The following is a 24,916-nucleotide window of genomic DNA, read 5'->3' as shown; positions in this document are numbered from 1 at the left end:
TGAAACTAGCATGTTCATGTTTTTCTCTAATCCAGAATGGGATCTAGTTGCTGACCTCACTAGAGAATGTGTGTTTTCCTGTCAACCTCCTCACTGCACTCTTGACCTCCTTGTTTCTCAGGCTGTAGGCGCTGGAGTTCAACGCTGGGGTCACAACACAGAAAAGCACAGAGACCAGGATGTCTTTGTCCAGGGAGCACCCTTCTCTGGGCCTGTCATAGTTGAAGTGGTGTGTTGCAAAGAGGACCACCACCATGGTGATGTGGGAGGCACAGGTAGAGCAGGCCTTCCTCCTGCCCTGAGCAGAGGGAATCCTAATGATGGTAGAGATGATGAATATGTAGGACATTGCTATAAACAGGCAGGGACTCCGGCCGGTGGTTGCCCTTACCACGTGGAGCACAGACTCATTGACACAGATGTCTGAGCACGAGAGTTCCAGGAGCAATGGGATGACACACAGAAAGTGGCTGATTGGGTTGGGTTTACACAGAATGAATGTGGCTGTCAGTGCTGTGTGTGTCCCAGAATTGACCAGCCCACACATCCAAAACTCAGTTACCAAACAGACAGACCTTTCTACTCATTCGGAGCTTATATTGAAGAGGATGACAAATGTCCACACAGTGGTCATAAGCCATGGCAGCCAGCAAAACCCCCTCAGTGCTGGCTCATGATGCAAGGAAGAAGATCTGGGAAAGGCAGCCCTCATAGGAGTTGATCTTCTTCTCCTGGAAGAAGTTCACCAGCATGACCGGGATGGTGGTAGACATGTAGCAGATATCCAGGAAACTCAGGTTGCTGAGGAGATGAGACAGTGGAGTGTGGAGGGCTAACTCTGGCGGCCACCACTATGGGCATGTTCTCCCACAGAGTGTCAGGTAAATGACCAGAAGGCCCAGGAAGAACAAGCCTTGTAGGTTGGAGAGATTGGAAAATACCCAAAAGATGAATTTGGTGACATATGTTTGATCGCTCATTTCAACTGCTGTCACAGCTACAAAACAAAGAAAAAGAAACCATAGTGAGAATATACTGAGAACAACCTCAAATGGGTTTGTAAATGTGCATGGCCATGTCAAATAATGTTGGACATAGATCAGCCTGGGTAGGGATGACATGTAGGGTTGACCTCAGGGAACCAACACTACACACTACACACGTCAGCTCATTTTTTCTTTTTATTATTTTTAATGTTTATGGTTTTGGGGGTACAGGTGGTTTTGGTTACATAGATGAGTTCTTTAGCAGTGAATTCTGAGATTTTAGAGCACCCATCACCTGAGCAGTGTACACTGTACCCAGTGTGTAGTCCTTCATCCCTTACCCACTTCCCAACCTCCCCACTGAGTCCCCAGTGTCCACTATATTACTCTGTATGTTTTTGCATCCTCATGGCTTAGCTCACACTTATAAATGAAAACATACAGTATTTGGTTTTCCATTCTCAAATTACTTCACTTAGAATAATAGCCTGTGCTCCATCCAAGTTGCTTCAAAAGACGTTAGTTTATTCCTTTTTATGGCTGAGTAGTATTTCATGCTGTATATATACCACATTTTCTTTATCCACTCGTTGGTTGATGGGCACTTAGGTTGGTTCCATATCTTTGCAGTTGTGAATTGTGCTGCTATAAACATGCATGTTCATGTGTCTGTTTCATATAATGACTTCTTTTTCTTTGATAAATACTCATAGTGGGATTGCTGGATCGAATGGTAGATCTACTTTTAGTACTTCAAGGAATCTCCATCTGTTTTCCATAGTGGTTGTAGTAATTTACATTCCCATCAGCAGTGTAAGTATTCCCTTTTCACCACATCCACTCCAACAGCTATTGTATTTCGACTTTTTCATTATGGTCATTCTTGCAGGGGTAAAGTGGTATCTCAATGTGGTTTTAATTTGCATTTCCCTGATGATTAGTGATGTTGTCAGCTAATTTTTTTTTTTTTTTTTTTTTTGCAGTCTTGCTCTGTCGCCAGGCTGGAGTGCAGTGGCGCAATCTCGGCTCACTGCAACCTGCGCCTCCCGGGTTCAAGCGATTCCTACCTCAGCCTCTTGAGTAGCTGGGACTACAGGCACGTGCCACCATGCCTGACTAATTTTTGTATTTTTAGTAGAGATGAGGCTTCACCATGTTGGCCAGGATGGTCTTGATCTCCTGACCTTGTGATCTGCCCGCCTCGGCCTCCCGAAGTGCTGGGATTACAGGCATGAGCCACTGCGCCTGGCAAGTAATAAAACAAATTTCATTACAAAAATTTAAGAACGTGCAGAAAGCTATAAATAATTTAATCATCTGCAGAATCAGTCAGTACTACCTTTCAGTGTATTTCATTGTAGTTTTTTTCATTTTACATACATCTTGATTGCTGTAGCTTTAAAATATTAACAGTTTTTCCAAATTGGAAAAGAAGAACTGAAACTACCTCTCTATAAGTATGGCATGATCATATATAGAGAAAATATCAAACAATCTTCTGGAAAACTACTAGTGCTAATAAGCAAATTCAGCAAAGTTGCTCACACCACAATCAGTTGCGTGTTTGTATACTAGCAATGGCAATTCAAAAAGGAAATTAAGACGTTAATTCTACTTACAGTATATCTAAAAGAATTAAGTAGTTAGAATAAATCTTACTAAGGAGATGAAGAACTTGTACACTGAAAACTACAAAACATTGTTGAAATAAATTAAAGAAAAACCAAAATGAAATATATGTTACGTTCATTGATAGAAAGACTTAACATTGTTATCAATACTACCCAAAGTGATCTACAGATTCAATGAAATCCATATCATATTCCAGCAGCCATTTTCACAGAAATGTAAAAGCCCATCCTCAAATTTTATGGAATTGCAAGGGACCCTGGATAGCCAAAATAACCTTGAAAAGGAAGAATAAAGTTGGAGGATTCATACTTCCTGGCTTTGAAACTTACTATAATGATACACTAAACTGAAACAGTATGGTACTGTAATAAGAACAGTCATAGACTGATGGGATAGACCAGAGAGCTCAGAAATCAACCTCCACATATATGGTTAATTGATTTTCAGACTTGCATGTCAAGTCTATTCAGTGGGGGAAAGAACAGTTTTTCCAGAAAATGGTCCTAAGAAAACTATATATCCACATGCAAAAGAATGAAGTGGGGCCCTTAACTTACACTGTAAACAAAATTAACTCAAAATTGATCAAAGACCTAAACATAAGAGCTAAAACTATAAAAGTCTCAGAAAAAAATTGGGGACAATCTTCTTGTCATTGGATTTGGATTTGGATTATTATTTCATAGAAATAACACCAAAAGTACAGACAACAAAAGAAAAAGTAGGTAACATTTACTTCGTTGAAATTAAGAAAGTGTCATCCAAAGGATGCCATCAATAAAGTAAAAAGGCAATCTGTAGAATGGAAGAAAATATCTGCAAATCAGAAATCTAGTAATGCATTAATATTCATAATATAAGGAACTCCTACAACTCAACAACAATTATAAAAAACCAACCAATTCAAACGTGGACACAGGACTTGAATAGACATTTCTCCAAAGAAGATACACAAATAAGGGCATGAAAAGATGCTCAACACCATTAGTAATTAGGAAAATGCAAATCAACACTACAATGAGATACCAGTTTTTACTTACTGAAATGGCTATAATAAAGAAAATGGAAAATAACAAATTTTGGCGACAACGTGGAGAAATTTTAACCCTCATGAATTGCTGGTGTTAATATAAGATGGTGCAGCTGCTTTAGAAAACATTTTGACAGTTCCTCAAAAAGTTAAACATAGAACTACCATATGATCCAGCAATTCTGCTCGTAGGAATACGTCTGAAAGAATTGAAACCAGGTACTCAAACAGATATTTGTACATCCAAGTTCATAGCATCCTTGTTCACAAATGCCAGAAATAACCCCAGTGTCCATCAGCAGACACAAAATGTGGTATACATACAACAAATTGTTATTTAGCCATAAAAAGGAATGAAACTTTGATGTATACTACAACATGGATAGACCTGGAAGACATTAATGCAAGTAAAATAAGCCAGATGTGGAAAGATATACATTGTACTGGTACTCCACTTATATGAAATACCTAGAACACGCTAGCTAATGGAGACAGAAAATAGAATAGAGGTTACCAGGGGCTTCAAGGTGAGTTGAAATGGGGAGTTACCGTTTAATAGGTACAGAGTTTATGTTGAGGATGACGAAAGACTTTTGGTTATAGATAACAGTGATGGTTATACAATATTGTGAATGTATTTTATGCCATAAAATTGTATACTTATAAATGGTCAACTAATAAATATATATATTTTACCACAATTAAAAATAAATGACAAAAAATTATGAGCTTCATTTCTTAGGGATGCATTGTGATTCATCATATGAAATAAATTGCATCTCCTTTTTGATTAAACATTCAGATTGTCTCCATTCCCTACGAATGCTGTAATTTCACACATAAATGTGAGCATCTCCGATTATCTCTTCAGAATAAAATTTTAAGTCTCTGTTTTGAAATATACTAATTTTAAAAAATCACTTGGGTCATTTATCTTTTCAGAGATTAAAAGGTATAAAAATTTTAAATTAAACATGTACTTGGATATGTTACCTTATTAAATTGTATTAATCCAAGATTTATCCTCAGCCCAACATTGCATATTTCTTGAAAAAAAGTTGATAGAATTACCCACTTTCTATTAAGCTATCATAGGCTTACAATCATTTTTATGAACTGTAATTTTCTCATCTTTTTCAATCTTAGGAGGTGATATGTTGGAAAAAGTGGGCTCTTGAATCAGATAGATGTGGATTTTAAAATCCTATTTCTACTGGTTACTAGGTGTAGATGGTGGATGAGTTAGCTGACTTCTTGGTTCCTCAGTTTGCTCATTATATTCTGATCTTATTCAGGCCTATATCAGAGTTGCTGGAAGAAGTAATATGAGTGAGATAAAATAATGTGCCTTGTACTTAAGAGGTGTTCAATCAACTGAAGCTGTCAATGCTATTATTTTGTAGTCCATGTAAAATATTTCAGGATAAACTATTTTCTTCGACTCTGCCTTTCAAATTTTACAAATGCTCTCATTTCTCACCACCATCACTAGTGATACCCCAGTCCAAGTCACCATTTTGTCTTGCCCAGACTCCTGCGGCAGACATGAGCAAGCACTTTACAAAATAATATATTTAAATGCCAATAACTTAGGAAAGATGCATCAACATCAGGTAAATGCAAATACAAACAATGTGAGATAGGAGCAGTTAGGACATCCTTACCTCATTCCTGATCTTAGGGGGAAAGCATTCAGTATTTTACCATTTTACTAGCTGTAGAGTTTTGTTTAGATGTTCTTTATTTTATTTTTTAAGTTTAACTTTTATTTTATTTATTTATTTATTTATTTATTCATTTATTTATTTCTTTTGAGATGGAGTCACGCTCTGTCACCCAGGCTGGAGTACAGTGGCACAATCTTGGCTCACTGCAACCTCTGCCTTCTGGGTTCAAGCAATTCTCCTGCCTCAGCCTCCTGAGTAGCTGGGATTACAGGCACACACCACCATGCCCAGCTAATTTTTTGTATACTTAGTAGAGACGAGGTTTCACCATGTTGGCCAGGCTGGTTCGAACTCCTGACATTAGGTGATCCGCCTGCCTTGGCTTCCTAAAGTGCTGGGATTACAGGCACGAGCCACCTGTAGGTAAACTTACACATAGGTAAACTTGCGTCATGGGGGCTTGTTGTAGAGATTATTTGTCACCCAGGTATTAAGCTTAGCATCCTTTAGTATGGATCCTCCTTTTTCCTGATCTTCTTTATCTTCCCACCCTCCACTCTCCAGTAGGCTCCAGTGTCTGTTGTTCCCCTCTATGTGTCCATGTGTTCTCATCATTTAGCTCCCACTTAGAAGTGAAAACATGTCGTATTTGGTTTTCTGTTCCCGTGTTAGTTTGCTAAGGATAATGGCCTCCAGCTCCATCCATGTTCCTGCAAAGAACATGATCTCATTCTTTTTATGGTTGCATAGTATTCCATGGTGAATATGGGCCACATTGTCTTTACGCGGTCTATTATTGATGGGCATTTAGGTTGATTTTACGTCTTTGCTATTGTGAATAGTGCTGCAATGAACATATGCATGCGTGTGTCTTTATAATAGAATGATTTATATTCCTTTGGGTATATACCCAGTAATGGGATTGCTGGGTTAAATGGTATTTCTGTTATGTATGTGGCCAACAATCATGAAAAAAAGGCTCAACATCACTAATCATTAGAGAAATGCAAACCAAAACCACAATGAGATACCATCTCACACTAGTCAGAATGGCTGTTATTAAAAAGTCAAAAAATAACAGATGCTGTTGAGGTTGTAGAGAAAAACAAACACTATTTGTGAGAGTGTAAATTAATTAAACCATTGTGGAAGAGAGCGTGGTGATTCCTCAAAGATCTAGATGTTCCTTAAAAGTTAAAGAAGTTACTGTCTATCTCTTCTTTACTAAGAGTTTTTATCATGAATAGGTGTTAAATTTTGTTAAGTGATTTTTCTGGATCTTTTGAGATGTATTTTCTTATAATCCTACTTCTGGGACTCAACTTGTGTATATGTTAGATATTGTACAATAGTTGTCTGATACTCTGGGATTTTCTTTTTGTTTTTTTACTATTATTTCTCTTTGTGTTTGGGTCTGATGATTTCTTTAACATATATTCAAGTTAACTGATTCTTTTTTCGGCTGATGAACCCATAAAAGGTATTCTTCATTCCTTTTTATTTTAGCATTTTCATTTGATCTTTCTCATTGTTTCCATCTGTCTGCTGAAATTATCTGTCTGATCTTGCATGTTGCCTACATTTTCCTCCAAATTCCTGAACCTGTTAATCATAGTAGTTTAAAATTCCCTGTCTGATAGTTTTCATATCTCTTTAATATCTTAGTCTGGTCTGATGTTTGCTTTGTCTCTTCAGACTGTTATTTTCTTACCTTTTTGTATGCTTCATAACTTTTTACTGAAATTAGAAATGTTATATAGGACAGTAGAGAATGAGGTAAAAACACTTTTTTGGCTTGGACATGAGTATGTCTCTTCTTCTGCTAGACTTCTAGACCTCTAATGTTGGAGCATGTGCTAATCTAGTCAGGGGTTGGGCTGAATTTGGAGTTTGTGTTGAGGTGTTTACCCTCAGTGCGCTATAGGCTTCAAATTTCTCCAGTGGTATCTTGTGCTTGGGCCATAGGAAAGTTTGCCAAAGGTTTTTGTTTGTTTGTTTGTTTGTTTTAGTTTCTACTCCCTGCTTGCCTTTGGGTCTTCCCTTTACATGACTAACCCCAGAAATAACCCTTTTCCTGAATATTTTGAGATGTATTCCACTATTGATTTTACCCATTGCTTGTTAGCCTGGCTACCAGGGAGAAGGGGGAAGGTGTTCTGTCATGTTCTGGGTAAGCTTCAGTCTTAGGTACTGTGACTGGGCCTTGGGGCATGAGTTTCACAGTGATCCTGCCCTTCGTCCAGCTGTAGTACTGGGCCTAACACACGTTTCTGCCCCTCCCTGATGGGTCAGACTTTTTGGTCCCTGTCCCTTTCCCAGCTACAGTGAGTTTCCACAGTGCCCTGAGGTGACAGCTTTCTAGTTTTGCTTTGCAGATTGTGGCTTTTGTTCTGCAGGAAAAATATGGGAAATGGGTCATGGAGAAGTTTTGGCACTGACTGCTCCTCCCCCACCCTCCCCACACTGCAACATTAGGGAAGCTTTCTCAGAATACTTCTTGGTCTTCACTGTGAGCGTCTGGTAGAGTTCATGGTGGAAAAGCAAAAAGGTGCAAACCTTATGTCTGTGGCCCCCAGGGACTTTGCTTACTCCTTAGCAATTAGTTAAATTCACAAAAAAGCTGCGAGTCTTCTTACCAATTTTATGGCATCTGATGGCTACTGCCTCAGGTTAAAAAATGTTTAGGTCCTGTTTCTCCCTGCATGCTTCTAATCTCCCCAGTTTTCTATTTAGTCATTTGCCTTGCAACCTCACTTCCCTGATGGGTTCAAGAAAAGTCATGAATTCACATTATGTCCAGCTTTGTTGTTATAATGCCGGGAGCAACATTCTTCCAGCTGTCTAAACCTACGAGTCAAAACGGGAAATCAATTCAGTCTCTCTTGAAAATTATTTGGCAGTTTCTAACAGTCAAACATAGTTACTTTATGATTCAGAAATTCCACTTCTAGGTATACACCCAAGAAAAGTAAGTGTATGTGCATAGAAAATGACTTGTATAAAACTGTTCAAAACAAATGTCTTCATATAGCACAAACTAGAAATCAATGGTATGCTTATCAATAGGAGAATGGATACAAAAGTATAGTATATACATATGGGAATACCATATGGTAAATTAAAATATTGATACATATTGATAAATCTGTGATCTAAGACCCCAAAATAGATGCCCCTTTATCAATTAGGATGACCCAAGGATTAGGAAAACAAAGTTAGTTTCCTTACTAGTCAAGCTCTGGGCCTGGCTGGCCTCAGAAATTTCTAAATTTTTATGACTAAACTCTCTAACAAATCAGAGCAATTAGCTCTGATTTACAGCCCAGACCACTACAGCTCCGATTGGACAGAAGACTGGCCTTACAAACATTCTTCTCTGATAAGCAATTGCAGGCCCAAAGCCAGTTTCACCCAGCTTATAGAGGCTACACACCAACCACCTTCATGGCTACAGTTTACCTTTTGATGTAGAGTCAAATTTCATCTCATTTTCATGCTAAAGCTCTGCCCCAAAGTGAACATGGGATGTACGTTAAATGTATATTTATCCATTATGCATGCACTCAACTCCCCTCATAAATATGTATAACTTTTCTTCCAAACCTGCTGAATATCTATGATAGAGGCCCTGGAAAGGCATAAAACCCAACCTGTCCGTACCCTCTTTGAAGAGAGAGACCTTCAGTCCATGATGGAGACTTTCTCTTCCCAGCTTGGAAACAATTATTACCAATAAAGCTCTCCTTTCTACTGTTTAGTCATCCTGGTGGTGTTTTGGATAGCAAACCTAAAATATATTCTTTTAAATGAAAGAAGTTAGACATAAAAAAAAAATTTGTGCTGTAGTTTCTATTTAAAAGAAGTTTAAAAATAGGCAAAACTAATCTCTGGTGATAAAGCAAGCATAGTAGTGTTAATACGAAAACCAATCTCTGTAAAATACTTGAGGTTTATTCTGAGCCCATATGAGTGACCATGGGCCAGGGGTTGTAGGTAAAATCATAAATCAATACATGAAAGGTATACTGGTTCAGCCTAAAGAGGCAGGATATCTTGAAGTTGGGGCTTATAGGTAATAGGTGGATTCAAAGAGTTTCTGATTGGTAATTGGTTGAAAGAGGTAAGTTTTGTCTAAAGACTTGAAGACAGTAGAAAGAAATGCTTGAGTTAAGATAAGGGGGAGGGGGTTTGTGAAGATCAAGGTTCTTGTTATATAGGTGAAGCCTCCAGATAGCAGCATTCAGAGAGAATAGATGGCAAATGTCTTTCTTCAGACCTTAAAAGGTGTCAGACTCTTAATTAATCTTTCCTAGATCCATGAAAGACCTGGCTGCAGTAATGGAGATTCTCTAAGAATGCATTTTTTTCCCCCACAAAAGATGGCTTTGCAGGGTCATTTCAAAATATTTCAAAGAAATGTATTTTGGAATAAAATATTTTGATTTCCTTCAGGGTCTGTTATCTGTCACATGATGCTGTCCCAGAGTCAAGTTGGAATTTGGTATCTTATTGCAATAAAGAGCCTAGTTTGTCGGTCTTGTGATCTCCATCTTAATGTTAATTAGCTGGTCAGTTGTGCCTAAACTCCAAAAAGGAGGGAGTATAATGAGATGTGTCCAATCTCCCTTCCTATAATGGCTGGGAATTCAGTTTTTCAGGTTCTATGGGGTCCCCTTGGCCCAGAGGGTGTCTGTTCAGTTGGTTGGGTACTTAGGATTTTATTTTTGGTTTATAGTAATTACCTTTCTGAATGACATTTATTGAAAAGGAGCCTGAAGAAATTTTCTGAGCTGATAGAAATGTTCTATATCTTCATTTGGGTAGTGGTTACATTGTTGCATATATAGGTAAAAATTCAACAGCTTGTACACTTAAGATTTTTGCATTTTACTGTATGTTAGGTAGAATTCACTTTTTAAAAATAAAATGAGGAAGATAAAAGCAAGAGGCATTTTTCACACAATGTTTATTTTAGAATTGGTCAGACCTAAGTCCGATAAATTATGATACCTCTTAAATATTTTTCCGTTTTTCTCATCTTTCTAATTCCTCTCTACCAGAATTATAGTTCAGTACTTTATTACCTTTTATCTGAGTTATTGCAACTGCCTTTAAATTGTTTCCCTGCCTACAGCCTTGCCCCTTCATGCATATGTAAATACAATTCATTCTCCTCATAATGATTAATTTGGGGGAGTCAGCCTGGTTGGTGGTCGTATGAACCCTGGAACACAGATGAAAAGCCATGCTCACAATGTATGTGTGTGTGTGGGTGTGTGTTTTATTGTGGAGGTTAGCGTGTGTGAAAACTCTTTGCCATAAGCAAAAAGATAGCAGGTCAGCATCCCAGGCAATATTGGTGGCAGAAATTTCAAGTCAAATAGGCAGCATGAGTCTGTCCAGCCAAGGGCAAGAAAACTCAAAAGACTCATATTGTTCTCATGTTTATAGGAGAAACCATCTAGTAGGTCTCAAGATCCTAGTGAATTTCGCTGAGAGCTGTGTTTCTATTAGAAGAAGGAAGACTGCAGAGTTCTGAGTTTTGCTGGCAACCCTGTCACCTACAGCTGTGTCCCTAGTCCCTGGAGATTTCTGCTAGTTGCAGAGAGCTGGTAGGTCAACTCTGGGTGGTTCCACCAAACTCCATGACTAATCCTAAAGAGCCCGATTATTTTCACTTCAAGCATAAGTTCATTAGCTACCCCAGAAGAGGTAGCAGAGAATCAGCTGCCTTTGGGGAATAAGACTGAGATGTGAGGACTATGTCAGGCTTAGCCTCTGAGCAAAGTCCTTAGAAAAAAACCAGCTGAGTAGTCCTTCAATAGGGGCTTCAGAAAATAATCCTTCCCCTCATGGGGCAGCAGGAAGCCATGCTTTGGTGGGAGAATGGATCAGGATGACTGCAGAGTATCAACAATGGCCCGTAAACCACATTTTAGGTAAGGGCAGATTAGAAGCAGGGAGTATATGGAGGTAGATGCCTGGGTTTTAGAAAATCAGCAGCTCTGAGAAACTGATAAGAATCTACAGATCCAGGAATGCATGTGTACCCATGCACAGAATCTTCAATGTGCAGACGGTGCCTGATGTATAATGGCTTGATTTAGGATTTTTTGACTTTGTGATGGTGCAAAAGCCATATGCATTCAGTAGAAGCCATACTTTGTGTACCCATATATACAGCCATTCTATTTTTCACTTTCAGTACAGTGTTCAATAAATTACATGAGATATTCAACAGTTTATTATAGAATAAGCTTTGTGTTAGATGATTTTACTCAACTGTAGGCTAATATAAGTGTTCCGAGCATGTTTAAGGTAGGCTAGGCTAAGCTATGATGTTCAGTAGGTTAGGTATGTTGAATGCATGTTTGACTTACGGTATTTACTGATTTTGATGGGTTTGTTGGGATGCAACCCCATTGTAAGTTGAGGAGTATCTGTGATTTCAAAGGGGTCATATAATGAGTCCTTTATAGTCCATGTTCCTCAGGTTAAAACATCTTTGTTTAGTTCAAGAGAGTAGTTTGAGAACTAAAACCAGATCAAGTAAAATGGTCTGTAATTGAAGATGTGCAGACATAAAGATGGCTTTGGAGCTTGGAGAAAAGCACTAAAGCAATAGTTCGTGAAAAGGGGCCAAGTTTGAAGCACATTCAAGTCTATGGGTGGTGAGGACACCAAATCAGTTTCGGCAGCCTGAGTGGATGGTGGGGTCATTAATTAAAACAGGAAATAAATGAGGTGCAGCAGTTTTGGGAGAGGAGATAGTGGAGATTTAAGTAATGTTGAGTGTTAGGTACCTATGGGATATCCACATGGAGAGTCTTAACAGGCAGTCTAAAATACAGGACTTGTCCTCAGGAGACAGGATATACCTATTCTAGGTAAGATTTGAGAGTCATTGCCTTAAAGGTGTCTGTTGAAGCCATAGATGTACATGGAATCCACCAAGGAGGATGGAGTAAGAAGAGAAGGCTAAGGTGGGACTTGTGATCTCTAAAATTTATAGGAAGTATGGTGTAAGATGTATCCAAGAAGTAGGTTTACTGATACTCAGCACTTCTCTAGGTTAGCTGTAGGCATTGCTTTACAGTAAAGCAACATTCTATTTGGGCTGGGAATCTGCATGTCTTCTCAGAAAATTTGTATGTAATGTGTGTACTATTGTTTGTTTTCTCTGTCAATTACACGGTAACATGCATTTAACTCATGATATGGAAAAGGTAGACACAACAATCTCTTTTATAGGCAGATGTCTACATTTATTCATAGAAAGAAATAAAATTCTTAATGAAAGGTAGCCCCCCCCCAAAAAAAAAGGTCTGATCTGTGTATAACCAAATTGTAAAAGTGATTTTTAAATGTTCAAGGGTTTTTAAAAATAATGGTTTCTGAAGCTGCACACACTGCTTATTTTACATGTTTTCAAATATGACTTGAAGCCCATTCCTGAGAAACATACTCATAGGATATAATATATATATTATGTAGAAACAGAACTGTAATAAACTTTTTTCTTCTGATTGGCTAGTCTTTTTGTGGGCCAGGAGGATGAAGTGAGGAGCGACGTCTATTTTATTTTCCATATTTTTCATGCTTATACTGTTTGCATAGGACAACAATGGTGAATTATCACCATCATCATCATCAAAATCCATCATTAACAAGCACCACTTATATATAATAGCTTATGTGATACTCTAGATATTCGCCCCTTGGGATTTATACATACTGTATATGAATAGGCAACCTCAATCTCAAACCCTCTGCTTTATAGTAATGATCTTTTTTTCCCACGGATAAGTGAGGATAGATTTCATAGAAAAAAATAGATGGAGAATAAGTTTTCTTTGGTTAATTCTATGCACAAAATTGTCTAGCTTGAAGGAAATCTTGCTGAATTTAGTTTAAAGGAAGTGTTTTTCTTTAAAGATGAAGATAAGTTTATTATAACCCATCCAATCAAAAAATAAAACAAAACTCAATGAGTTACTTTGAAAAGAAACAACATTGTTACATACCTCAATTCAATCAGGATTTTTCAAACTAAATAATAAATAGAAATACACATTATATAATAAAAGCTAACACTTATGGAATGTTTTGTTGACCAATCTTAGTAATTTATTCCCTTAAAGGAAACAGGATGGACATAAAATAAACCAGGGTAGTTGATGTAATTATGAAAATCCTGGGAACACATAAGAAAAACAGCATACCTATTCTTATTTGATTTCAGTAATACAAAGCAATAATTAAAATTTTTAAATCTAATTTTCATGTTGCCTAGTAAATTGCCTATACACTTAAAACATGGACACACACACACAGACACACATACACACAAACACTTTCTCTCTCTCTCTGTCTCTCTCAACAATTAATAATAGCATTCAGGAGAATTTTTCTAATAGCAAGTCCAGAAGATTTGAGGTGTTTGTGGCAAAGTTAACTTGTGGCTATGGAATATAAGCTATTTTCACTTTGCCCCAGGTTACTATTTGTACACTTCCACATCATATGGGCATGAAGGACCACATGAAATATTCAGAGGTCATCAAATAGATGTGTATTTCTCAAACATTGATGTGTGTGCAAATCAAGGGCATTTCCATGAGGTGAGATGGATGGAGGTCCCTTTCATCTCAAACAGTCTATAGTAATGATGTTAAGGTTTACCTTGTTCTCACCCATTCAGCTTTGGAAAACTTCCTACAAAATTTGTGATTACACAGTCAAGGCTGCGTAAAAGTAGGGCACTGTGTTCTCCTATCCACCTGCGCATGTTGCTAACGCCATCACTGTGCCTCCTATTTAATACCTGTTGAAAATGATGTATGTGCCAGGAAATCTTCATGGATTGCCCCATTCATTCTCAAAGCAACTTGATAGAGTAAATACTGTTATTAGACCTAAGAAAACTGAGGCTTCAAGAGGATGCACTGGTAGCCTAAATTCAGAGCCTTAATTTTGACCACTGAGCAATACCACCTCCCCCTTCCTGATGTATGAATATCAGGTTACCTGCTCACCACTCTACATGCTTGTTTCATTCCAAGTATTTCTTGGAAATTCACTTGGCCAGTTTGTCAAAAATCAACTTGAACTGAAATTTCCCTTGGGCTTAATTGGCCTGGTGTTTATTCTTCCTTTGTCTTTTTTAGCCTTGAAACTTCTGGTTCACTAACTGAATGTAAGCTAGATAAGCAAGCATTTTACAATATTGAGAGAGTAATGGGATTCCATTACTGCAGATGTTCAAATGTTAGCTAGATCACCTATAAAAAAAGACTGACTCAAGTCTCAAGTGAGTTAATTCTTACCATTTTTTTTTCAGCCCTGAGATTCCATTGTTCTATCCATGTCATTACACAGGCAAAAACTTGGCATTATTAAGATCATGAAAATTTCATGATTGGATCAAACCTAACATATAAATACATTCCTTAGTATTCATCCAACTTGAGAAAATCCCCTTTTAGTATCTATGAACATCTTCTGGAATGGTAAATATTTCACTTGACTAAAAGCCTACTTGGCTTTGGGAGGTCGAGGTGGGCAGATCACTTGAGGCCAGAAGTTCAAGACGAGCCTGGTCAATATGGTGAAACACCATCTCTACTAAAAATACAAAAATCAGCCGAGCATAGTGTTGGGCGTCTGTCATCCCAGCTACTCAGGAGGCTGAGGCATGAGAATTTCTTGAACTGGAGAGGCTGAAGCTGCAGTGAGCCAAGATCATGCCAGGGTGACAAAGTGAGACTCTGACACACACACACACACACACACACACAAGCCTACTTGGTCTGTCACAGATAGATGGATTCAACATTTTATTTATCATTTACATTTTAGAAAATTAATTTTGAAATACTTATGGATTCACAGGAAGTTATAAAGAAATATATAGGGAAGTTCCCTCATATTTTTAAAATGAAAATTATTGTGGGGTTTAAACATTTTTAAATAGCACATACTCACTGAAAAATTTATCATAGTCAAAGACATATCAAATGAAAATGAAATATCTTCACCACCATACCAAAATCTGCCCAGCACCACTATTCACGGTTTGGTGTATGTCCATTCAGTACTTCGTTTACATGCATTTATGACTAAGCAAATAAAAAAAGCCAGCTTCACCATCACTTCCAACATTCTTTCCATCCTTTCATAGCCCTCTTCAAAAGCACTGTGATTGATGATAACAATAGCCCAAGTATAACGGTAGCTACTGTTTATTGAGTAATATGATATACCAGACACTATGCTGGCTGCTTTGAACACATTATCTCATATATCTGTCATAATCTTATAGATTTTATTAGGGTTAGCAAGTGAGGAATTTGATGCTTAAGGCTGTACAACTACAATTACAACAGGCTAGAATTTAATCCTGTCCGTCTGACATTTAGAACATAATTTTTCCAGTTCACTGTCCTGCAAAAAATGTTCTGTGGAATAAGAAATAAAAGAGGAGCAAATCAGGGAAATATCTACAACTTTTTAATTTCCTAAAAGTTAAACAAATTAGCAACAAAAAAGTCACAAACTATGAAAAGAAGTTACTCATAAGATCAGTTAAACCAAGTTCTTGGATTTATAATTATAAAAATGATTTAAATGATCAGCTATTTTATTTTTCCACCAATTGCCCCTACCCCAAGGGAACCCCAGCATCATAGTATGTAGTGTTTATCAGGCACGGATTTCTCAACATCTGCCTCTGCCTCAACCATGACATAGATTGGCATTTCTTAACCTGTGTACTTAGTCTCAGCTTGGAGAAGAGGGTAACTCTATAGGGGTCTCATAGAAAATTGCACTTCTTCCCCAGCCTATGACCTTGACAGCATAGAGCCACTGTCAAATTCTGAGCCCCCTCTCATGAACATGTATGTCAGAGTGAAGAAGGACTGGCCTCCAATGCCCTACCTATGAGAGGTGCCTCAGGGCCTTGACCCTGGCATCACAGAGCCTGATACTCCTAATGGCATCCAAACTCCCTGTCTACTGAAGCTGAATAGAGACCCAAAGTTTGAGGCACAAACACTGTTCACGAACAATCAGGTGGAAGTCAGGGGAACAGGAAAGATATAAAATAATCCACCACTTTAGTCAGACCTACAGAGAAAGAAGATTAAGAAGGAACATCTCAGCTGACCTCTGAAGGGCATTTCTGTTCAGCAGTTCTGGTGCAAACATCTTAGAGACCTGAGGAAAAGATGAGCCTGTTGGGGCATATGTGTGGCACCATGGCCCTGTAAGAACAATGGTTCTGATGGAGACCACGTGGCACATTCTGCTCCGTTCCCAACCAGAGAGCAGCAACCCTGCTTCTTTCCCAATCAATCAGTAATCTCTAAGGCAAATGATTGGGAATAAAATTACTTAGGAATAACCTCAAGGCTTCTTTTAAAATAGATTGTGAGACATATACACCAGGGAATACTATGCAGCCATAAAAAGGATGAGTTCATGTCCTTTGTAGGGACATGGATGCAGCTGGAAACCATCATTCTCAGCAAACTATCACAAGAACAGAAAACCAAACACTGCATGTTCTCACTCATAGGTGGGAATTGAACAATGAGATCACTTGGACTCAGGTTGGGAAACATCACACACTGGGGCCTGTCATGGGGTGGGGGGAGGGAGGAGGGATAGCATTAGGAGATATACCCTAGAACTTAAAGTATATATAGATATAGATATATACTTTATATATCTATGTATATCTATGGAATTGTGAGAGAAGTAAATCATTCACAAACTTCAGAGCTTGATTATTGCAAAGTGGCTTGTAACACACCTGGCAAGCACTGGGGTGTTACAACATGAAGATAGGAACTCCTAGTAGAGTGAACAAAAGTGTCCAAACAAAAGTGTTAGGAAAATTTAATTACATTTTCTTAAAACAAATTTTTGTGTGCCCCTGCTGTCATACTACAGTGTATCAAAGGAGAAATGTAACCCTGTGCTTTTTCCCTGAAAGTTATTGCTACTATCCTGCTTGTCAAAATTAGAGTAGGAGTAATACTTTATATTATACTGCATATTATGAACCATAAACATATTTTCCATTCATATTGCTTTAGGAATTCAGGCACCCACCAGGCTTTCAAGTAGATAATCTCTAAGGTCATTTCAACTCTGGTTTTATTATTACTACTTCAGACATGAATAATGCAGGAAATGATGTTAAGCCTATGTCATTGCATAAATGTCATGAAAATGGTAATAAAAATATATACAATATCTTATGCATTTAAGGGGTAGCTATATTCTGATACTGGATACCGTTTTTCTCAATTGTGAGAAATAAATAAATGATTGGTAAATGAAGTTACCATACATTTATTTACGGTAATAAACTATTACCACTGAGCCTCACTGAAAGGCTTTGATTTCTGTCTTTGGGGGTGGGGCTTGTGCTCCCCACACTGCTATGGGAAAGAAAACTCTTCGATACAGCTGGCTGTTGACCTCCATGCATCATGAAGGGACCTGCCATTCCAGGAGCTGCGTACGGCATAGTCATTGCCTAACGCAGGAACCAAAAATCCTCTTTGATCACTCCATGATTCCTTCTTCTAGGATGGCCATGTATAAATGCCTGTGGACTGGCCTTGGGGAGTATCCATCTAATCTCTCTCTAAGCAAATGTTTTGGGACTCCTCCAAGTACAAACACAACTCAAGGGCAACAGCTTGATTAGAAAGTGTAGAAATGAAGAGCAATTAGTTCTCTCTTGGATTCATTAAGGTCGTGGCAATCATCTTTTCCCAGCACACAGTGAGGAGATCAGCTTTCTGTCTCTTTGGGGACATTTGTGAATGGAGTTTGGCACTGGATTTGTTGTCAGGAGTTGTGGAGGTTAAAGCCTGAAAGACAGCCTTGTTTTCCTCCTTGTTAGTGAGTGAAGGGGTATGCAGGGATGTGGGTTTATTTGGTTGGATTTTACAACACATAAGGGAGTTTTCTCTGTTTGTTCTGGTGGCCATGGCCATGGGCTTTGCTTGGACCTAGCCTCTTCATGCCACATGCTCCACCGGAGGAACGTGTATCTGGAGCCACAGTAGTGCAACATGTCTGCTGTCTCAGCTCCAAGTGGTTCCTAGTTAGGGCTGCCCCCTGCATGCAGTGCTTCCCTTCTTTCCCACCAGCACCCCTTAGACATTCGTGGCCCCTGATTTCTGGTCCTGCCATTGCTCATAACCTGCTGATGGCACTGCTTGCTGTGGAGTTCTGAAGGGGAAAAAGGCAGAGCCATCAAACAGCTCTGTAGGGCCCAGATGTGGAGAAAGTATAAGTCTGAAAATCTTGCAGTATTTGCCTGCACCAAAATTAAAAACATTACACAATGTTAAGAGTTATATGTCTAAAGCTCAAAAATCCTTTAGCAGCATGGGTTTTTCCAGATGTGAAGAAGCCCAAAGATGGTGCCTATTGAAGGCCTTAGAATCATCAGCTATCCAGGAAATACAAATCAAACCAACGAGATGCACTTTCCTCACTAGGATAGCTATCATGAAAGAGACGGATACCAAATGTTGATGAGGATGTGAAAAAATTGTAAGTTGCCATATGACCCAGCAATTCAACTCCCAGGTACATACCCCAAAGAAATGATAATATAAGTTCACTAACAACTTGTACACAATTGTTCTTAGCCACATTATTCATAATATCCAAAAAGTGGAAACACCGACTCCCAAAAGGACAGTCCACAGGTGTTTATACATGGCCCTAAAAGAATGAATTGTGGAGTGATTTTTGCATTAGGCAATGACTGTGCTGTAGGCAGCTCCTGGAATGGCAGGTCCCCCTCATGATGCATGGAGGTCAATAGCCAGCTGTATCGAAGAGTATTCTTTCCACAGTAGTGTGGGGAGCACAAGCCCCACCCCCAAAACCAGAAATCCAAGCCTTTCAGTGAGACTTCGTGGTAAGAAGTTTATTTATTTACCATAAATAAATGTATGGTAACTTTATTTACCAGTAGTTTATTTATTTCTCACAATTGAGAAGAACTGTGCCCAGTGTCAGGATATATCTACCCCTTAAAAGCATAAGATGGCCGGGCACAGTGGCTCATAGCTGTCATTCCAGCACTTTGGGAGGCCAAGGTAGATGGAACACCTGAGGCCAGGAGTTCGAGGCCTTCCTGGCCAACATGGTGAAACCCTGTCTCTACTAAAAATACAAAAAATTAGCCAGGTGTGGTGATGTGTGCCTGTAGTCCCAGCTACTCGGGAGGCTGAGGCAGGAGAATCACTTGAATCTTGGAGGCAGAGGTTTCAGTGAGCCAAGATCATACCACTGCACTCCAGCCTGGCGACAGAGCGAGACTCTATCTCAAAAAAAAAAAATTGTTTGGTAAAATACTGTACATGTTTTTATTTGCCCATTAACTGATGAACAGACAAATAAAATTTGGTATACTCATACTATGAAATCATATTTGGCATGAAAAGGAATGAAGTACTGATAACATGCTGCCACATGGGTGAAACTTGAAAACACTATGCTAAGTGAAACAAGCCAGTCTTAAAAAAGACACCACATTGTATATTTCCATTTATGTTAAATGTTCAGAACAGGCAAATCCATGAGACATGTAGATTAATAGTTGCCTAATGGCTGTTCCAATTACAGTGGTGTTTATAACTAATTGATCACAACCAGTTAGAGATTTCTCTGTTCCTTCTCCACTCCCACTACTTCACTTGGCTCTTCTTAAGAAATACAGTCTCCTAAAGTTGGAGGTTTTTAGGGAAAATGATTAGTGGTTGCTAATGGGTATGGGGCTTCTTTTGGGGATGATGAAATGTTCTAAAATATCAGTTCGTTGGTGAGAACACAATGCACATGAGATCGCAATGTGTGAAATTATCAGCACAGATACAATTGTTTGTCCTGGTGGGATGGGGCACCAGAATTGTCAAGAGATGTTATACGGAGTGCAACCTCTTATAATAGTCACTGGAATGTTCATATTTTTCTCTAATTAAGAAATTTTCCAGAATGGGAAACATTATCTAGTCACCGACCTCACTAGAGAATTCATGTTTTCCTGTCAACCTCCTCACTGCACCCTTGACCTCCTTGTTTCTCAGGCTGTAGGCAATGGAGTTCAACGCTGGGGTCACAACACAAAAGAGCACAAAGACCAGGATGTCTTTGTCCAGGGAGCACCCTTCTCTGGGTCTGTCATAGTTGAAGTGGTCTGTTCCAAAGAAGACCACCACCATGGTGATGTGGGAGGCACAGGTAGAGCAGGCCTTGCTCCTGCCCTGAGCAGAGGGAATCCTAATGATGGTAGAGATGATGAGCACGTAGGGACATTGCAGTAAACAGGCAGGGGCTCAGGTCAGTGACAGCCCTTGCCACGTGGAGCACAGACTCACTGACAGAGGTGTCTGAGCAGGAGAGCTTCAGGAGCAATGGGATGGCACAGAGAAAGTGGCTGATGGGGTTTAGTTCACACAGTGAGTGTGGCTCTCAGTGTTGTGTGTGTGTCCCAGAATTGACCAGCCCACGCATCCAAAACCCAGTCACCGAACACACACAGACCTTTTCACTCATTAGGAGCTTATATTGAAGAGGGTGGCAAATAGCCACACAGTGGTCATGAGCTACGGCAGCCAGCAAAACCCCCTCAGTGCTGGCTCATGATGCAAGGAAGAAGATCTGGGAAAGCAGCCCTCATAAGAGATGGTCTGATTCTCCTGGAAGAAGTTCACCAGCATGACCAAGATAGTGGTAGACATCTAGCAGATATCCAGGAAGCTCAAGTGGCTAAGAAAATAACCCATTGGAGTATAGAAGGCAGGACTGACCCTGACTGCATTTCCCAGAAGAGATATCAGGTAAATGACCAAGGAGAACAAGAAGAAAAGCCTTTGTAATGCAGGGTGCTTGGAAAAATTTAAAAAGATGAATTCAGTGACAACTATTTGATTTTTTACTTCTTTGAATTCTTTCTCAACTGAAATGAATATTGGGAGATAAATAAAATAATAATGTGATATGATGACAGACATCAGGAGAGCTGATTAACTTTTTACTCATCCTTTAGTTCTCAGATTAGATGATATCTCTTCTGGATTGTGTAGCTTGACTCTAAGAATAGGGTTTTGTATTCCCCCTCATTCCCTTGATTCTCTGCCCCGTCTTCTTGTCATGCATATCACTATTGTCTATTAGCTTGTTTGCCCGCTCTTTACCCCCACCAGTATATAAAGTCTCTTAGCCAAGGAATTTTTCTCTCTCCTTAGTCCATATGCTCTCTAGAAAACTTTTTTTCCGATGTAAGGAAGGAAATCTAGTCAGCACTGATGTTGCAAAAACAACAGTTGGTGAATTATACCAGAGCCCCAAACTTTTTCTCCCAGCTTCTCTCTTCCGTGAGAAAAGTCACAATACAAAATTCTACCTTACCAAGTGTGTGGTAGCGTCAATGATCTTTACCCTCATATTATTCAAATAAATAAATGGCATTACATGACAGAAAGAAATTGCAGATGTAACTCAAGTTACTACTCACATGACTTCAAAATACAGAGATTATCTTGGCTTATTTCACTGACTTTTTTTTTTGAGATGGAGTCTTGCTCTGTTGCCCAAGCTGGAGTGCAATGGCACGATCTAGGCTCACTGCAACCTCTGCCTCCCAGGTTCAAGCAATTCTCCTGCCTCAGCCTACTGAGTAGCTGGGATTACAGGCACGTGCCACCAGAGCTGGCTGATTTTTGTATTTTTAGTAGAGACGAGGTTTCACCATGTTGGCCAGGCTGATCTTGAACTCCGTGACTGGCCCTTTTAAGGGATAATCACATGAGCCCTTAAAAGCAGAAATCTCTCTTGGGCTGAAGATAAAGTCAGAGATTCAAATCACAAGTAGGATTTGGCATGTCATTGTTGACTTGAAGATGAAGGGGCCACTGTTAAAGAAAAGGTAACCATGGCCCTATAGTCAGAAGAAACTAAATTTTGTCAGGAACTTGAATAAACTTAGAAGTAGAATCTTCTGCAAAGTCTCCCTCTATCCTACCCAGCTGACACCTTGTTTTCAGCAGAGCACCCAGCTGAGCCATGCCACACCTGACCTTCTGACCCACAGAATGTTGAGATAATTAATGGTTGTTTAAACTGCTAAGTTTGTGGTAATTGGTTATGGTAGCAATAGAAAACAAATACACCGAGCATCCCATTTTGTGTAAGAAACCTCTGATATTTTGGGTTAATTATGACAGAACACCACTCTAGAAGCGTCAGAAGTGACTTCATCCTATACACTCTAAAATCTTTGAGCATCCGTCTCTTCGTCTTTGCTCTCTTTTCCTTTGTGCTGCCAGTGGCTAGTTCTCTCTCTCAGAGAACAAATAAAGAGAATACAGAGGAAAACATCAAGCTTACACTATTCAGTTTCCCAGTAAGTAGCTCAGTAGAGGTTGGGAGAAAGACAAATTTGGAACTGAGTAGAATGATATTTCTGGATTATTTTTAAAATTTAACTCATCTCTTCCCCCTCTTTACCAGAAACAAACATGTGCTAGACTGTGACATAACAATCCCAAATTCTAGGAATCTTGAGAGCTCATTCAATTGCATCTGAAATTATTTTCTTGGTGGATTGTCCTTAAATGAAGCTTGGTGTATCTTGGCTTTCCAATTTTCTTTAGAAACTGCGAAGCCGTCTTTTTTCCTTAGTGTAAACCAGTGGTCGCTAAGCTGTCTTTTTTCCTTAGTGTAAACCAGTGGTCAGCAGTAAAATCCAGCACTCCACCTATTTTTATAAACAAAGTTTTATTGGAACACAGCCACACCCTTTCATTTATATATCGTCTGTAACTGCTTTCATACCACAATGGCCGAATTGAGTAGCTGATAAAGAGAACATATGACCCCCAAAAGCCTAAAGTATTTACTTTATGTTCTTTTACAGAAAAAGTTTACCAACCCCTGGTGTAAGCAATTGGGTTTGGGAGTTTGACAGACCTAGGTTTAAATCATGCCTTTGTCACTTGTCAACTTTGATCTGGAGCAAGTCATTTAGCTTCTATATGCCTCAGTTTGACCATGTGTAATATGGAATGTTTGGATTACAGAGGTTTTGTTTGGATTACATAAGTAATATGCAAGAGAGCAGTGAACATGGTTAATCTACAACATATATTCTCCCCATTATGCCACTGCTCCCATTTCAAGTTTCCCTTTAAAAATGTTATTTCCCCTGCATATTTCTTCAGATTGACTCAAATGCTATTTATGATAAGAATATGACGTTATTTTCTATTTATGGACTTGCCTTCTCTGATTCTTTTTCACCAACTTTACCAGATCCACTTTTAAGCAACTAGTATATAATTAAATTCACATATTTCTCATAAAATAAGTACTATGGTCTATCCCTACAGTTGTATCTGCTTTTTTTTTTGTTTTATAATTACATTTTTTAAACATTTTTACAGGAATTCTGTAAGGAAGTAGATTTTATCCATACTTTTAGATAAAATTTCCTCTGAAACTAAAAATTAAAATAGCTGAATATCATGAGGATGCAAATAACACTACAAGTGGTTGATAAAATTAACTACTGCCTCTAAACTTCCTTCTCACAATATTCCCTAACTCCTGGTCAGAAACCCGGGAGTCATCTTTGAGTCCTTCCTTCCTTCATCCCCTGCCCATATCAAATTTTTCAGCGAATCCTGTTGATTCTGTGTCTCAAGTATATTTCAAATATATGTATTTATTTCCCTCTCCATTGCCAAACACATGAACATTCTCTACATGGCTTATTCCTTCTCATTCTTTGTGTCTCAGCTTGAATATTATATCTTGAAGCCTTCTGACCACTAATCTAGTATAGTTTTTTAATTAAATCTCTTTAATTAAAAGAAGTAGCATCCTATTATTTTCCTTCAAAGAATTTAAAGTAATATTTGTTTTTGTGTTTGTTTATCATTGACTACCAGTTTCTCCCTGGTGAATAAGCTCTGAGTGAGCAAGAATCATGACTGTTTGTTTACTGCCTGACAGATAATTGACACTCATAAAACATTTTATGAATGAATTAATTACCAGATTTATTAAAATGGAAAATAAATATTATAATATGTACTTTATCACCTTAAAATAAAAGTTCAGTCATGGTAGCATAGATTTTCTCACCCATCTAAATGTTCAGATCGGTCAAGCAGAAAGCATCATGTTGGAAAAGGTGGTGATATAACATAAAACCTCAAATTCACAATTGCTGTGACTAAATTATTAAGTTAACCAATCAATTCAGTCAAAAGAAGGAGCCTATCTGTTGATGCAACCTTGACCTTTAGAATAATATAATAATAACAACGATAATAATAGCTAGTATTTTCAGTACTTACTAAATGCCAATGCTTTCTTTACATATATTTATTTCCTTTAATTCTTAAAACACCTTTAAGAAGTACTGTTATTATTCTTAATTGTATATGAGTAAACAAGTTTAGGGAGGGTAGGTAAATGCCCATAGTTGTATAATTAATAAAACCATATATTGGCAAAGATTTGGAGATCCAGAATAAATGTTCAGCTCTATTAACTCGTCA

General features: G+C 38.5%; 2 pseudogenes; both read right to left on the bottom strand.

The window, feature by feature from the left end:
- Window positions 1-43: 43 nt before the first annotated feature.
- On the bottom strand, window positions 44-17,853 carry LOC112611725 (annotated as a pseudogene).
- Window positions 17,854-20,359: 2,506 nt separating this feature from the next.
- On the bottom strand, window positions 20,360-21,364 carry LOC112611648 (annotated as a pseudogene).
- Window positions 21,365-24,916: the final 3,552 nt, after the last annotated feature.

Source organism: Theropithecus gelada, chromosome 1, assembly GCF_003255815.1.
Source record: "Theropithecus gelada isolate Dixy chromosome 1, Tgel_1.0, whole genome shotgun sequence".
In the NCBI taxonomy this organism is placed as follows: domain Eukaryota; kingdom Metazoa; phylum Chordata; class Mammalia; order Primates; family Cercopithecidae; genus Theropithecus; species Theropithecus gelada.
Note: the sequence above shows the minus strand (reverse complement) of the source record. Positions and strands in the feature narration are given on the sequence as shown.